Source organism: Hyla sarda, unplaced genomic scaffold (genome assembly GCF_029499605.1).
Source record: "Hyla sarda isolate aHylSar1 unplaced genomic scaffold, aHylSar1.hap1 scaffold_148, whole genome shotgun sequence".
NCBI lineage: Eukaryota > Metazoa > Chordata > Amphibia > Anura > Hylidae > Hyla > Hyla sarda.
Window position 1 is genome coordinate 1 of NW_026608112.1, and position 17,119 is coordinate 17,119.

A 17,119-nucleotide genomic window follows, 5' to 3' on the forward strand; every position below is an offset into this window, starting at 1 on the left:
TGCCATATCGGGTCAATGCATAGGGCGACGGAAGCAAGCTTCGAAATCGGCCCCCGTTCTCAAAAATCCATTTAATATATGGTCCCCAGATAGGGGACGTATCAGATATTAAACTGATAAGAACAGATACTACACTTGATCTTAGCCAAAAGGCCGAGAAGCGATAACCGTGAAAGGGGCGGGCCCAACAAGGTGCCCTTCATGGGCACTATCACTGCTTGCTGTCAGGGAGGCTGCCAGACAATTTTCCATGCACACTCTGGGCTGGGGGGCAGTCAACCACCAGTACACACAGCAGAACCTAAACCCATACCATTATTGCTAAGCAGCAAGATAGGGGCCCATTGCACTCCCACGGGACCTTTTTAAATGCAATCCATAACCCGGATTTGTCAGGAACCCTTCTTACTCCTCCTACTTGCATGTGACACTGGGCTTAGGATCTGCATAGGAAACACACACACAAGCACACACCTACCTTTGTTGCCTGCAGATGCCTCCTTGGCTGTCCCCAAACGGTATCAAACCAACACCCACGGGAAGCTGTAAGCATAGAGGACATGCCTGCACCCCATTGGACTTACCTGTGTGGGTTAAACCCGGGTTATTTGACAACCTATGGCGGTGATGGTTCTGCTCAGGCAGAGCAGTGCTGATGCTCCTCATAAAGCTGTCGCTGCTGTGAAGGTTCTAGGTGACATCACAAATCCCTATGGTTACATACACAACAAAGCTGGGTTGTTGTTGTTTACACTCTGCAAGGCCTGTGGAAGTGAGTGACATCATAGCACTGTAGTTCTGAGGGTTCTAGATGGATGCAACAATCTCCTGTTGCTTCTATGAAGGCCATAATAGACGACATCACCAAACAGCTCCATAGTCACATACACAGCAAAGGAGAGATGTTGTTTACACCTAGTGATGTCAGTGGTATTGAGTGACATCACAGCACAGTGCTAAGGCTCCTGGGCCTGGACACAGCAGCGGCTGCAATATCTCAACGGAGAATACGTTTATATATATGTGTGTGTGTGCGCGTATATATATATATATATATATATATATATATATATATATATATTTCTCCGCCGAAATCACTTTTAAACCCATTTCCACCTTTTTTTCCCTTCTCTTCCTCTTACTTTTTTTTCACGTTTTTTTACGTTTTTCTCCTTTTCGCCTCTTTTCTGGGCGTATTATTCTTCTTTTTCTTCTTTTTTTTCGTCTAATGCATACCCCATCAGTGCAGCAATGCTTATTCAATACCGCCAGCAGATGGAGACACTGGGGGATAATTTTCTAAGGATTTATACTGATTTTTCCTGTCTGAATTTGTCGCACAGAAAGTTGCAGGCCAAATATGTGTGACATTTCTGCGACTTTAGCTTCTAGAGCATTTTTACAACATTATACATAGGTGCTGAATACATAAAAAGCGACTGTTCAGCGACAGACAAGTCGCATCGGCTGAAAGTAGGCCAGAATGTCAGTCCATGTTGGAGCAGGTTTAGATACAGTCTAAAGTATAGATCTCAAAGTCTGTGCACAGAATTTAGCAAGGGCCTCGCACCTTCTGATGCATCAGGTAGGTGCACAATAGCATAGCCTAACCCTCTGTACTTTGGTCTATATTGATGCGGGACATAGACAGCCAGCTGATGACCAATCCATTAGTGCAATGGATGGCTGGAAGCATTTGTCTTTGCCTTTGCAATACCACAGAAGCAATGCATGGTCAATGTACAGCAATGACACACCTGTGTGAACAGCCAGGAGACCCCCCCCCCCCCATGTTATGTTACATAGTTACATAGTTAGTACGGTCGAAAAAAGACATATGTCCATCAAGTTCAACCAGGGAATTAAGGGGTAGGGGTGTGGCGCGATATTGGGGAAGGGATGAGATTTTATATTTCTTCATAAGCATTAATCTTATTTTGTCAATTAGGAACATTCAGCACCCACCCGCTATCAAGGCAGCTGCCTATCATGTCATGCCCTACCTGCACAGGTGTGCTGGCTACTCAAATGATCCAATTAAGGAGGCCATTTAGTCGTCAGCAGCAGCAGAAGTCCTGTGCCTGGACGCTCCAACAGCGGCCAGACACAAGCAGAAGCAGAAGCAGCAGAAGCAGCAGAAGCAGCAGCAGCACCACCTTTTGTTTTTTGGCTGCAGCAGCAGCAAGGCCCACAGGGCTGGCTAGCTGGCTAGCCAGCAAACAGGTAGCAATGAAAGTAGGAATCTTTCTTTTTAACCCTGTAAGGGGGTGGTGCACTGTACCCGAAGATACTGCCATATCGGGTCAATGCATAGGGCGACGGAAGCAAGCTTCGAAATCGGCCCCCGTTCTCAAAAATCCATTTAATATATGGTCCCCAGATAGGGGACGTATCAGATATTAAACTGATAAGAACAGATACTACACTTGATCTTAGCCAAAAGGCCGAGAAGCGATAACCGTGAAAGGGGCGGGCCCAACAAGGTGCCCTTCATGGGCACTATCACTGCTTGCTGTCAGGGAGGCTGCCAGACAATTTTCCATGCACACTCTGGGCTGGGGGGCAGTCAACCACCAGTACACACAGCAGAACCTAAACCCATACCATTATTGCTAAGCAGCAAGACAGGGGCCCATTGCACTCCCACGGGGCCTTTTTAAATGCAATCCATAACCCGGATTTGCCAGGAACCCTTCTTACTCCTCCTACTTGCATGTGACACTGGGCTTAGGATCTGCATAGGAAACACACACACAAGCACACACCTACCTTTGTTGCCTGCAGATGCCTCCTTGGCTGTCCCCAAACGGTATCAAACCAACACCCACGGGAAGCTGTAAGCATAGAGGACATGCCTGCACCCCATTGGACTTACCTGTGTGGGTTAAACCCGGGTTATTTGACAACCTATGGCGGTGATGGTTCTGCTCAGGCAGAGCAGTGCTGATGCTCCTCATAAAGCTGTCGCTGCTGTGAAGGTTCTAGGTGACATCACAAATCCCTATGGTTACATACACAACAAAGCTGGGTTGTTGTTGTTTACACTCTGCAAGGCCTGTGGAAGTGAGTGACATCATAGCACTGTAGTTCTGAGGGTTCTAGATGGATGCAACAATCTCCTGTTGCTTCTATGAAGGCCATAATAGACGACATCACCAAACAGCTCCATAGTCACATACACAGCAAAGGAGAGATGTTGTTTACACCTAGTGATGTCAGTGGTATTGAGTGACATCACAGCACAGTGCTAAGGCTCCTGGGCCTGGACACAGCAGCGGCTGCAATATCTCAACGGAGAATACGTTTATATATATGTGTGTGTGTGCGCGTATATATATATATATATATATATATATATATATATATATATTTCTCCGCCGAAATCACTTTTAAACCCATTTCCACCTTTTTTTCCCTTCTCTTCCTCTTACTTTTTTTTCAAGTTTTTTTACGTTTTTCTCCTTTTCGCCTCTTTTCTGGGCGTATTATTCTTCTTTTTCTTCTTTTTTTTCGTCTAATGCATACCCCATCAGTGCAGCAATGCTTATTCAATACCGCCAGCAGATGGAGACACTGGGGGATAATTTTCTAAGGATTTATACTGATTTTTCCTGTCTGAATTTGTCGCACAGAAAGTTGCAGGCCAAATATGTGTGACATTTCTGCGACTTTAGCTTCTAGAGCATTTTTACAACATTATACATAGGTGCTGAATACATAAAAAGCGACTGTTCAGCGACAGACAAGTCGCATCGGCTGAAAGTAGGCCAGAATGTCAGTCCATGTTGGAGCAGGTTTAGATACAGTCTAAAGTATAGATCTCAAAGTCTGTGCACAGAATTTAGCAAGGGCCTCGCACCTTCTGATGCATCAGGTAGGTGCACAATAGCATAGCCTAACCCTCTGTACTTTGGTCTATATTGATGCGGGACATAGACAGCCAGCTGATGACCAATCCATTAGTGCAATGGATGGCTGGAAGCATTTGTCTTTGCCTTTGCAATACCACAGAAGCAATGCATGGTCAATGTACAGCAATGACACACCTGTGTGAACAGCCAGGAGACCCCCCCCCCCCCCCATGTTATGTTACATAGTTACATAGTTAGTACGGTCGAAAAAAGACATATGTCCATCAAGTTCAACCAGGGAATTAAGGGGTAGGGGTGTGGCGCGATATTGGGGAAGGGATGAGATTTTATATTTCTTCATAAGCATTAATCTTATTTTGTCAATTAGGAACATTCAGCACCCACCCGCTATCAAGGCAGCTGCCTATCATGTCATGCCCTACCTGCACAGGTGTGCTGGCTACTCAAATGATCCAATTAAGGAGGCCATTTAGTCAGCAGCAGCAGAAGTCCTGTGCCTGGACGCTCCAACAGCGGCCAGACACAAGCAGAAGCAGCAGAAGCAGAAGCAGCAGCAGCACCACCTTTTGTTTTTTGGCTGCAGCAGCAGCAAGGCCCACAGGGCTGGCTAGCTGGCTAGCCAGCAAGCAGGTAGCAATGAAAGTAGGAATCTTTCTTTTTAACCCTGTAAGGGGGTGGTGCACTGTACCCGAAGATACTGCCATATCGGGTCAATGCATAGGGCGACGGAAGCAAGCTTCGAAATCGGCCCCCGTTCTCAAAAATCCATTTAATATATGGTCCCCAGATAGGGGACGTATCAGATATTAAACTGATAAGAACAGATACTACACTTGATCTTAGCCAAAAGGCCGAGAAGCGATAACCGTGAAAGGGGCGGGCCCAACAAGGTGCCCTTCATGGGCACTATCACTGCTTGCTGTCAGGGAGGCTGCCAGACAATTTTCCATGCACACTCTGGGCTGGGGGGCAGTCAACCACCAGTACACACAGCAGAACCTAAACCCATACCATTATTGCTAAGCAGCAAGACAGGGGCCCATTGCACTCCCACGGGGCCTTTTTAAATGCAATCCATAACCCGGATTTGCCAGGAACCCTTCTTACTCCTCCTACTTGCATGTGACACTGGGCTTAGGATCTGCATAGGAAACACACACACAAGCACACACCTACCTTTGTTGCCTGCAGATGCCTCCTTGGCTGTCCCCAAACGGTATCAAACCAACACCCACGGGAAGCTGTAAGCATAGAGGACATGCCTGCACCCCATTGGACTTACCTGTGTGGGTTAAACCCGGGTTATTTGACAACCTATGGCGGTGATGGTTCTGCTCAGGCAGAGCAGTGCTGATGCTCCTCATAAAGCTGTCGCTGCTGTGAAGGTTCTAGGTGACATCACAAATCCCTATGGTTACATACACAACAAAGCTGGGTTGTTGTTGTTTACACTCTGCAAGGCCTGTGGAAGTGAGTGACATCATAGCACTGTAGTTCTGAGGGTTCTAGATGGATGCAACAATCTCCTGTTGCTTCTATGAAGGCCATAATAGACGACATCACCAAACAGCTCCATAGTCACATACACAGCAAAGGAGAGATGTTGTTTACACCTAGTGATGTCAGTGGTATTGAGTGACATCACAGCACAGTGCTAAGGCTCCTGGGCCTGGACACAGCAGCGGCTGCAATATCTCAACGGAGAATACGTTTATATATATGTGTGTGTGTGCGCGTATATATATATATATATATATATATATATATATATATATATATATATATATTTCTCCGCCGAAATCACTTTTAAACCCATTTCCACCTTTTTTTCCCTTCTCTTCCTCTTACTTTTTTTTCACGTTTTTTTACGTTTTTCTCCTTTTCGCCTCTTTTCTGGGCGTATTATTCTTCTTTTTCTTCTTTTTTTTCGTCTAATGCATACCCCATCAGTGCAGCAATGCTTATTCAATACCGCCAGCAGATGGAGACACTGGGGGATAATTTTCTAAGGATTTATACTGATTTTTCCTGTCTGAATTTGTCGCACAGAAAGTTGCAGGCCAAATATGTGTGACATTTCTGCGACTTTAGCTTCTAGAGCATTTTTACAACATTATACATAAGTGCTGAATACATAAAAAGCGACTGTTCAGCGACAGACAAGTCGCATCGGCTGAAAGTAGGCCAGAATGTCAGTCCATGTTGGAGCAGGTTTAGATACAGTCTAAAGTATAGATCTCAAAGTCTGTGCACAGAATTTAGCAAGGGCCTCGCACCTTCTGATGCATCAGGTAGGTGCACAATAGCATAGCCTAACCCTCTGTACTTTGGTCTATATTGATGCGGGACATAGACAGCCAGCTGATGACCAATCCATTAGTGCAATGGATGGCTGGAAGCATTTGTCTTTGCCTTTGCAATACCACAGAAGCAATGCATGGTCAATGTACAGCAATGACACACCTGTGTGAACAGCCAGGAGACCCCCCCCCCCCCCATGTTATGTTACATAGTTACATAGTTAGTACGGTCGAAAAAAGACATATGTCCATCAAGTTCAACCAGGGAATTAAGGGGTAGGGGTGTGGCGCGTTATTGGGGAAGGGATGAGATTTTATATTTCTTCATAAGCATTAATCTTATTTTGTCAATTAGGAACATTCAGCACCCACCCGCTATCAAGGCAGCTGCCTATCATGTCATGCCCTACCTGCACAGGTGTGCTGGCTACTCAAATGATCCAATTAAGGAGGCCATTTAGTCAGCAGCAGCAGAAGTCCTGTGCCTGGACGCTCCAACAGCGGCCAGACACAAGCAGAAGCAGAAGCAGCAGAAGCAGCAGCACCACCTTTTGTTTTTTGGCTGCAGCAGCAGCAAGGCCCACAGGGCTGGCTAGCTGGCTAGCCAGCAAGCAGGTAGCAATGAAAGTAGGAATCTTTCTTTTTAACCCTGTAAGGGGGTGGTGCACTGTACCCGAAGATACTGCCATATCGGGTCAATGCATAGGGCGACGGAAGCAAGCTTCGAAATCGGCCCCCGTTCTCAAAAATCCATTTAATATATGGTCCCCAGATAGGGGACGTATCAGATATTAAACTGATAAGAACAGATACTACACTTGATCTTAGCCAAAAGGCCGAGAAGCGATAACCGTGAAAGGGGCGGGCCCAACAAGGTGCCCTTCATGGGCACTATCACTGCTTGCTGTCAGGGAGGCTGCCAGACAATTTTCCATGCACACTCTGGGCTGGGGGGCAGTCAACCACCAGTACACACAGCAGAACCTAAACCCATACCATTATTGCTAAGCAGCAAGACAGGGGCCCATTGCACTCCCACGGGGCCTTTTTAAATGCAATCCATAACCCGGATTTGCCAGGAACCCTTCTTACTCCTCCTACTTGCATGTGACACTGGGCTTAGGATCTGCATAGGAAACACACACACAAGCACACACCTACCTTTGTTGCCTGCAGATGCCTCCTTGGCTGTCCCCAAACGGTATCAAACCAACACCCACGGGAAGCTGTAAGCATAGAGGACATGCCTGCACCCCATTGGACTTACCTGTGTGGGTTAAACCCGGGTTATTTGACAACCTATGGCGGTGATGGTTCTGCTCAGGCAGAGCAGTGCTGATGCTCCTCATAAAGCTGTCGCTGCTGTGAAGGTTCTAGGTGACATCACAAATCCCTATGGTTACATACACAACAAAGCTGGGTTGTTGTTGTTTACACTCTGCAAGGCCTGTGGAAGTGAGTGACATCATAGCACTGTAGTTCTGAGGGTTCTAGATGGATGCAACAATCTCCTGTTGCTTCTATGAAGGCCATAATAGACGACATCACCAAACAGCTCCATAGTCACATACACAGCAAAGGAGAGATGTTGTTTACACCTAGTGATGTCAGTGGTATTGAGTGACATCACAGCACAGTGCTAAGGCTCCTGGGCCTGGACACAGCAGCGGCTGCAATATCTCAACGGAGAATACGTTTATATATATGTGTGTGTGTGCGCGTATATATATATATATATATATATATATATATATATATATATATATATATATATTTCTCCGCCGAAATCACTTTTAAACCCATTTCCACCTTTTTTTCCCTTCTCTTCCTCTTACTTTTTTTTCACGTTTTTTTACGTTTTTCTCCTTTTCGCCTCTTTTCTGGGCGTATTATTCTTCTTTTTCTTCTTTTTTTTCGTCTAATGCATACCCCATCAGTGCAGCAATGCTTATTCAATACCGCCAGCAGATGGAGACACTGGGGGATAATTTTCTAAGGATTTATACTGATTTTTCCTGTCTGAATTTGTCGCACAGAAAGTTGCAGGCCAAATATGTGTGACATTTCTGCGACTTTAGCTTCTAGAGCATTTTTACAACATTATACATAGGTGCTGAATACATAAAAAGTGACTGTTCAGCGACAGACAAGTCGCATCGGCTGAAAGTAGGCCAGAATGTCAGTCCATGTTGGAGCAGGTTTAGATACAGTCTAAAGTATAGATTTCAAAGTCTGTGCACAGAATTTAGCAAGGGCCTCGCACCTTCTGATGCATCAGGTAGGTGCACAATAGCATAGCCTAACCCTCTGTACTTTGGTCTATATTGATGCGGGACATAGACAGCCAGCTGATGACCAATCCATTAGTGCAATGGATGGCTGGAAGCATTTGTCTTTGCCTTTGCAATACCACAGAAGCAATGCATGGTCAATGTACAGCAATGACACACCTGTGTGAACAGCCAGGAGACCCCCCCCCCCCCCATGTTATGTTACATAGTTACATAGTTAGTACGGTCGAAAAAAGACATATGTCCATCAAGTTCAACCAGGGAATTAAGGGGTAGGGGTGTGGCGCGATATTGGGGAAGGGATGAGATTTTATATTTCTTCATAAGCATTAATCTTATTTTGTCAATTAGGAACATTCAGCACCCACCCGCTATCAAGGCAGCTGCCTATCATGTCATGCCCTACCTGCACAGGTGTGCTGGCTACTCAAATGATCCAATTAAGGAGGCCATTTAGTCAGCAGCAGCAGAAGTCCTGTGCCTGGACGCTCCAACAGCGGCCAGACACAAGCAGAAGCAGCAGAAGCAGCAGCAGCACCACCTTTTGTTTTTTGGCTGCAGCAGCAGCAAGGCCCACAGGGCTGGCTAGCTGGCTAGCCAGCAAGCAGGTAGCAATGAAAGTAGGAATCTTTCTTTTTAACCCTGTAAGGGGGTGGTGCACTGTACCCGAAGATACTGCCATATCGGGTCAATGCATAGGGCGACGGAAGCAAGCTTCGAAATCGGCCCCCGTTCTCAAAAATCCATTTAATATATGGTCCCCAGATAGGGGACGTATCAGATATTAAACTGATAAGAACAGATACTACACTTGATCGTAGCCAAAAGGCCGAGAAGCGATAACCGTGAAAGGGGCGGGCCCAACAAGGTGCCCTTCATGGGCACTATCACTGCTTGCTGTCAGGGAGGCTGCCAGACAATTTTCCATGCACACTCTGGGCTGGGGGGCAGTCAACCACCAGTACACACAGCAGAACCTAAACCCATACCATTATTGCTAAGCAGCAAGACAGGGGCCCATTGCACTCCCACGGGGCCTTTTTAAATGCAATCCATAACCCGGATTTGCCAGGAACCCTTCTTACTCCTCCTACTTGCATGTGACACTGGGCTTAGGATCTGCATAGGAAACACACACACAAGCACACACCTACCTTTGTTGCCTGCAGATGCCTCCTTGGCTGTCCCCAAACGGTATCAAACCAACACCCACGGGAAGCTGTAAGCATAGAGGACATGCCTGCACCCCATTGGACTTACCTGTGTGGGTTAAACCCGGGTTATTTGACAACCTATGGCGGTGATGGTTCTGCTCAGGCAGAGCAGTGCTGATGCTCCTCATAAAGCTGTCGCTGCTGTGAAGGTTCTAGGTGACATCACAAATCCCTATGGTTACATACACAACAAAGCTGGGTTGTTGTTGTTTACACTCTGCAAGGCCTGTGGAAGTGAGTGACATCATAGCACTGTAGTTCTGAGGGTTCTAGATGGATGCAACAATCTCCTGTTGCTTCTATGAAGGCCATAATAGACGACATCACCAAACAGCTCCATAGTCACATACACAGCAAAGGAGAGATGTTGTTTACACCTAGTGATGTCAGTGGTATTGAGTGACATCACAGCACAGTGCTAAGGCTCCTGGGCCTGGACACAGCAGCGGCTGCAATATCTCAACGGAGAATACGTTTATATATATATGTGTGTGTGTGCGCGTATATATATATATATATATATATATATATATATATATATATATATATTTCTCCGCCGAAATCACTTTTAAACCCATTTCCACCTTTTTTTCCCTTCTCTTCCTCTTACTTTTTTTTCACGTTTTTTTACGTTTTTCTCCTTTTCGCCTCTTTTCTGGGCGTATTATTCTTCTTTTTCTTCTTTTTTTTCGTCTAATGCATACCCCATCAGTGCAGCAATGCTTATTCAATACCGCCAGCAGATGGAGACACTGGGGGATAATTTTCTAAGGATTTATACTGATTTTTCCTGTCTGAATTTGTCGCACAGAAAGTTGCAGGCCAAATATGTGTGACATTTCTGCGACTTTAGCTTCTAGAGCATTTTTACAACATTATACATAGGTGCTGAATACATAAAAAGCGACTGTTCAGCGACAGACAAGTCGCATCGGCTGAAAGTAGGCCAGAATGTCAGTCCATGTTGGAGCAGGTTTAGATACAGTCTAAAGTATAGATCTCAAAGTCTGTGCACAGAATTTAGCAAGGGCCTCGCACCTTCTGATGCATCAGGTAGGTGCACAATAGCATAGCCTAACCCTCTGTACTTTGGTCTATATTGATGCGGGACATAGACAGCCAGCTGATGACCAATCCATTAGTGCAATGGATGGCTGGAAGCATTTGTCTTTGCCTTTGCAATACCACAGAAGCAATGCATGGTCAATTTACAGCAATGACACACCTGTGTGAACAGCCAGGAGACCCCCCCCCCCCCCATGTTATGTTACATAGTTACATAGTTAGTACGGTCGAAAAAAGACATATGTCCATCAAGTTCAACCAGGGAATTAAGGGGTAGGGGTGTGGCGCGATATTGGGGAAGGGATGAGATTTTATATTTCTTCATAAGCATTAATCTTATTTTGTCAATTAGGAACATTCAGCACCCACCCGCTATCAAGGCAGCTGCCTATCATGTCATGCCCTACCTGCACAGGTGTGCTGGCTACTCAAATGATCCAATTAAGGAGGCCATTTAGTCAGCAGCAGCAGAAGTCCTGTGCCTGGACGCTCCAACAGCGGCCAGACACAAGCAGAAGCAGAAGCAGCAGAAGCAGCAGCAGCACCACCTTTTGTTTTTTGGCTGCAGCAGCAGCAAGGCCCACAGGGCTGGCTAGCTGGCTAGCCAGCAAGCAGGTAGCAATGAAAGTAGGAATCTTTCTTTTTAACCCTGTAAGGGGGTGGTGCACTGTACCCGAAGATACTGCCATATCGGGTCAATGCATAGGGCGACGGAAGCAAGCTTCGAAATCGGCCCCCGTTCTCAAAAATCCATTTAATATATGGTCCCCAGATAGGGGACGTATCAGATATTAAACTGATAAGAACAGATACTACACTTGATCTTAGCCAAAAGGCCGAGAAGCGATAACCGTGAAAGGGGCGGGCCCAACAAGGTGCCCTTCATGGGCACTATCACTGCTTGCTGTCAGGGAGGCTGCCAGACAATTTTCCATGCACACTCTGGGCTGGGGGGCAGTCAACCACCAGTACACACAGCAGAACCTAAACCCATACCATTATTGCTAAGCAGCAAGATAGGGGCCCATTGCACTCCCACGGGACCTTTTTAAATGCAATCCATAACCCGGATTTGTCAGGAACCCTTCTTACTCCTCCTACTTGCATGTGACACTGGGCTTAGGATCTGCATAGGAAACACACACACAAGCACACACCTACCTTTGTTGCCTGCAGATGCCTCCTTGGCTGTCCCCAAACGGTATCAAACCAACACCCACGGGAAGCTGTAAGCATAGAGGACATGCCTGCACCCCATTGGACTTACCTGTGTGGGTTAAACCCGGGTTATTTGACAACCTATGGCGGTGATGGTTCTGCTCAGGCAGAGCAGTGCTGATGCTCCTCATAAAGCTGTCGCTGCTGTGAAGGTTCTAGGTGACATCACAAATCCCTATGGTTACATACACAACAAAGCTGGGTTGTTGTTGTTTACACTCTGCAAGGCCTGTGGAAGTGAGTGACATCATAGCACTGTAGTTCTGAGGGTTCTAGATGGATGCAACAATCTCCTGTTGCTTCTATGAAGGCCATAATAGACGACATCACCAAACAGCTCCATAGTCACATACACAGCAAAGGAGAGATGTTGTTTACACCTAGTGATGTCAGTGGTATTGAGTGACATCACAGCACAGTGCTAAGGCTCCTGGGCCTGGACACAGCAGCGGCTGCAATATCTCAACGGAGAATACGTTTATATATATGTGTGTGTGTGCGCGTATATATATATATATATATATATATATATATATATATATATATATTTCTCCGCCGAAATCACTTTTAAACCCATTTCCACCTTTTTTTCCCTTCTCTTCCTCTTACTTTTTTTTCACGTTTTTTTACGTTTTTCTCCTTTTCGCCTCTTTTCTGGGCGTATTATTCTTCTTTTTCTTCTTTTTTTTCGTCTAATGCATACCCCATCAGTGCAGCAATGCTTATTCAATACCGCCAGCAGATGGAGACACTGGGGGATAATTTTCTAAGGATTTATACTGATTTTTCCTGTCTGAATTTGTCGCACAGAAAGTTGCAGGCCAAATATGTGTGACATTTCTGCGACTTTAGCTTCTAGAGCATTTTTACAACATTATACATAGGTGCTGAATACATAAAAAGCGACTGTTCAGCGACAGACAAGTCGCATCGGCTGAAAGTAGGCCAGAATGTCAGTCCATGTTGGAGCAGGTTTAGATACAGTCTAAAGTATAGATCTCAAAGTCTGTGCACAGAATTTAGCAAGGGCCTCGCACCTTCTGATGCATCAGGTAGGTGCACAATAGCATAGCCTAACCCTCTGTACTTTGGTCTATATTGATGCGGGACATAGACAGCCAGCTGATGACCAATCCATTAGTGCAATGGATGGCTGGAAGCATTTGTCTTTGCCTTTGCAATACCACAGAAGCAATGCATGGTCAATGTACAGCAATGACACACCTGTGTGAACAGCCAGGAGACCCCCCCCCCCCCCCATGTTATGTTACATAGTTACATAGTTAGTACGGTCGAAAAAAGACATATGTCCATCAAGTTCAACCAGGGAATTAAGGGGTAGGGGTGTGGCGCGATATTGGGGAAGGGATGAGATTTTATATTTCTTCATAAGCATTAATCTTATTTTGTCAATTAGGAACATTCAGCACCCACCCGCTATCAAGGCAGCTGCCTATCATGTCATGCCCTACCTGCACAGGTGTGCTGGCTACTCAAATGATCCAATTAAGGAGGCCATTTAGTCAGCAGCAGCAGAAGTCCTGTGCCTGGACGCTCCAACAGCGGCCAGACACAAGCAGAAGCAGAAGCAGCAGAAGCAGCAGCAGCAGCACCACCTTTTGTTTTTTGGCTGCAGCAGCAGCAAGGCCCACAGGGCTGGCTAGCTGGCTAGCCAGCAAGCAGGTAGCAATGAAAGTAGGAATCTTTCTTTTTAACCCTGTAAGGGGGTGGTGCACTGTACCCGAAGATACTGCCATATCGGGTCAATGCATAGGGCGACGGAAGCAAGCTTCGAAATCGGCCCCCGTTCTCAAAAATCCATTTAATATATGGTCCCCAGATAGGGGACGTATCAGATATTAAACTGATAAGAACAGATACTACACTTGATCTTAGCCAAAAGGCCGAGAAGCGATAACCGTGAAAGGGGCGGGCCCAACAAGGTGCCCTTCATGGGCACTATCACTGCTTGCTGTCAGGGAGGCTGCCAGACAATTTTCCATGCACACTCTGGGCTGGGGGGCAGTCAACCACCAGTACACACAGCAGAACCTAAACCCATACCATTATTGCTAAGCAGCAAGACAGGGGCCCATTGCACTCCCACGGGGCCTTTTTAAATGCAATCCATAACCCGGATTTGCCAGGAACCCTTCTTACTCCTCCTACTTGCATGTGACACTGGGCTTAGGATCTGCATAGGAAACACACACACAAGCACACACCTACCTTTGTTGCCTGCAGATGCCTCCTTGGCTGTCCCCAAACGGTATCAAACCAACACCCACGGGAAGCTGTAAGCATAGAGGACATGCCTGCACCCCATTGGACTTACCTGTGTGGGTTAAACCCGGGTTATTTGACAACCTATGGCGGTGATGGTTCTGCTCAGGCAGAGCAGTGCTGATGCTCCTCATAAAGCTGTCGCTGCTGTGAAGGTTCTAGGTGACATCACAAATCCCTATGGTTACATACACAACAAAGCTGGGTTGTTGTTGTTTACACTCTGCAAGGCCTGTGGAAGTGAGTGACATCATAGCACTGTAGTTCTGAGGGTTCTAGATGGATGCAACAATCTCCTGTTGCTTCTATGAAGGCCATAATAGACGACATCACCAAACAGCTCCATAGTCACATACACAGCAAAGGAGAGATGTTGTTTACACCTAGTGATGTCAGTGGTATTGAGTGACATCACAGCACAGTGCTAAGGCTCCTGGGCCTGGACACAGCAGCGGCTGCAATATCTCAACGGAGAATACGTTTATATATATGTGTGTGTGTGCGCGTATATATATATATATATATATATATATATATATATATATATATATATATTTCTCCGCCGAAATCACTTTTAAACCCATTTCCACCTTTTTTTCCCTTCTCTTCCTCTTACTTTTTTTTCAAGTTTTTTTACGTTTTTCTCCTTTTCGCCTCTTTTCTGGGCGTATTATTCTTCTTTTTCTTCTTTTTTTTCGTCTAATGCATACCCCATCAGTGCAGCAATGCTTATTCAATACCGCCAGCAGATGGAGACACTGGGGGATAATTTTCTAAGGATTTATACTGATTTTTCCTGTCTGAATTTGTCGCACAGAAAGTTGCAGGCCAAATATGTGTGACATTTCTGCGACTTTAGCTTCTAGAGCATTTTTACAACATTATACATAGGTGCTGAATACATAAAAAGCGACTGTTCAGCGACAGACAAGTCGCATCGGCTGAAAGTAGGCCAGAATGTCAGTCCATGTTGGAGCAGGTTTAGATACAGTCTAAAGTATAGATCTCAAAGTCTGTGCACAGAATTTAGCAAGGGCCTCGCACCTTCTGATGCATCAGGTAGGTGCACAATAGCATAGCCTAACCCTCTGTACTTTGGTCTATATTGATGCGGGACATAGACAGCCAGCTGATGACCAATCCATTAGTGCAATGGATGGCTGGAAGCATTTGTCTTTGCCTTTGCAATACCACAGAAGCAATGCATGGTCAATGTACAGCAATGACACACCTGTGTGAACAGCCAGGAGACCCCCCCCCCCCCCCATGTTATGTTACATAGTTACATAGTTAGTACGGTCGAAAAAAGACATATGTCCATCAAGTTCAACCAGGGAATTAAGGGGTAGGGGTGTGGCGCGATATTGGGGAAGGGATGAGATTTTATATTTCTTCATAAGCATTAATCTTATTTTGTCAATTAGGAACATTCAGCACCCACCCGCTATCAAGGCAGCTGCCTATCATGTCATGCCCTACCTGCACAGGTGTGCTGGCTACTCAAATGATCCAATTAAGGAGGCCATTTAGTCAGCAGCAGCAGAAGTCCTGTGCCTGGACGCTCCAACAGCGGCCAGACACAAGCAGAAGCAGCAGAAGCAGAAGCAGCAGCAGCACCACCTTTTGTTTTTTGGCTGCAGCAGCAGCAAGGCCCACAGGGCTGGCTAGCTGGCTAGCCAGCAAGCAGGTAGCAATGAAAGTAGGAATCTTTCTTTTTAACCCTGTAAGGGGGTGGTGCACTGTACCCGAAGATACTGCCATATCGGGTCAATGCATAGGGCGACGGAAGCAAGCTTCGAAATCGGCCCCCGTTCTCAAAAATCCATTTAATATATGGTCCCCAGATAGGGGACGTATCAGATATTAAACTGATAAGAACAGATACTACACTTGATCTTAGCCAAAAGGCCGAGAAGCGATAACCGTGAAAGGGGCGGGCCCAACAAGGTGCCCTTCATGGGCACTATCACTGCTTGCTGTCAGGGAGGCTGCCAGACAATTTTCCATGCACACTCTGGGCTGGGGGGCAGTCAACCACCAGTACACACAGCAGAACCTAAACCCATACCATTATTGCTAAGCAGCAAGACAGGGGCCCATTGCACTCCCACGGGGCCTTTTTAAATGCAATCCATAACCCGGATTTGCCAGGAACCCTTCTTACTCCTCCTACTTGCATGTGACACTGGGCTTAGGATCTGCATAGGAAACACACACACAAGCACACACCTACCTTTGTTGCCTGCAGATGCCTCCTTGGCTGTCCCCAAACGGTATCAAACCAACACCCACGGGAAGCTGTAAGCATAGAGGACATGCCTGCACCCCATTGGACTTACCTGTGTGGGTTAAACCCGGGTTATTTGACAACCTATGGCGGTGATGGTTCTGCTCAGGCAGAGCAGTGCTGATGCTCCTCATAAAGCTGTCGCTGCTGTGAAGGTTCTAGGTGACATCACAAATCCCTATGGTTACATACACAACAAAGCTGGGTTGTTGTTGTTTACACTCTGCAAGGCCTGTGGAAGTGAGTGACATCATAGCACTGTAGTTCTGAGGGTTCTAGATGGATGCAACAATCTCCTGTTGCTTCTATGAAGGCCATAATAGACGACATCACCAAACAGCTCCATAGTCACATACACAGCAAAGGAGAGATGTTGTTTACACCTAGTGATGTCAGTGGTATTGAGTGACATCACAGCACAGTGCTAAGGCTCCTGGGCCTGGACACAGCAGCGGCTGCAATATCTCAACGGAGAATACGTTTATATATATGTGTGTGTGTGCGCGTATATATATATATATATATATATATATATATATATATATATATATATTTCTCCGCCGAAATCACTTTTAAACCCATTTCCACA

The 17,119-nt window shown here is 46.0% G+C and overlaps 7 non-coding genes and 1 pseudogene across 7 annotated transcripts; all 8 read right to left on the reverse strand.

Annotated features, from left to right (window-relative positions):
- Positions 1 to 165, reverse strand: LOC130308473 (U2 spliceosomal RNA; annotated as a pseudogene; the record flags this gene model as incomplete).
- A 2,100-nt stretch (positions 166 to 2,265) lies between these two features.
- LOC130308383 (U2 spliceosomal RNA) lies at positions 2,266 to 2,456 on the reverse strand. The gene has a single exon (XR_008857363.1). It is a non-coding gene; the product is annotated as a U2 spliceosomal RNA (small nuclear RNA).
- Positions 2,457 to 4,544: 2,088 nt separating this feature from the next.
- LOC130308395 (U2 spliceosomal RNA) lies at positions 4,545 to 4,735 on the reverse strand. Its single transcript, XR_008857374.1, has one exon. It is a non-coding gene; the product is annotated as a U2 spliceosomal RNA (small nuclear RNA).
- A 2,094-nt stretch (positions 4,736 to 6,829) lies between these two features.
- LOC130308407 (U2 spliceosomal RNA) lies at positions 6,830 to 7,020 on the reverse strand. The gene has a single exon (XR_008857387.1). It is a non-coding gene; the product is annotated as a U2 spliceosomal RNA (small nuclear RNA).
- A 2,093-nt stretch (positions 7,021 to 9,113) lies between these two features.
- On the reverse strand, positions 9,114 to 9,304 carry LOC130308463 (U2 spliceosomal RNA). The gene has a single exon (XR_008857440.1). It is a non-coding gene; the product is annotated as a U2 spliceosomal RNA (small nuclear RNA).
- Positions 9,305 to 11,399: 2,095 nt separating this feature from the next.
- On the reverse strand, positions 11,400 to 11,590 carry LOC130308419 (U2 spliceosomal RNA). The gene has a single exon (XR_008857398.1). It is a non-coding gene; the product is annotated as a U2 spliceosomal RNA (small nuclear RNA).
- A 2,095-nt stretch (positions 11,591 to 13,685) lies between these two features.
- Positions 13,686 to 13,876, reverse strand: LOC130308431 (U2 spliceosomal RNA). The gene has a single exon (XR_008857409.1). It is a non-coding gene; the product is annotated as a U2 spliceosomal RNA (small nuclear RNA).
- Positions 13,877 to 15,972: 2,096 nt separating this feature from the next.
- On the reverse strand, positions 15,973 to 16,163 carry LOC130308442 (U2 spliceosomal RNA). Its single transcript, XR_008857420.1, has one exon. It is a non-coding gene; the product is annotated as a U2 spliceosomal RNA (small nuclear RNA).
- Positions 16,164 to 17,119: the final 956 nt, after the last annotated feature.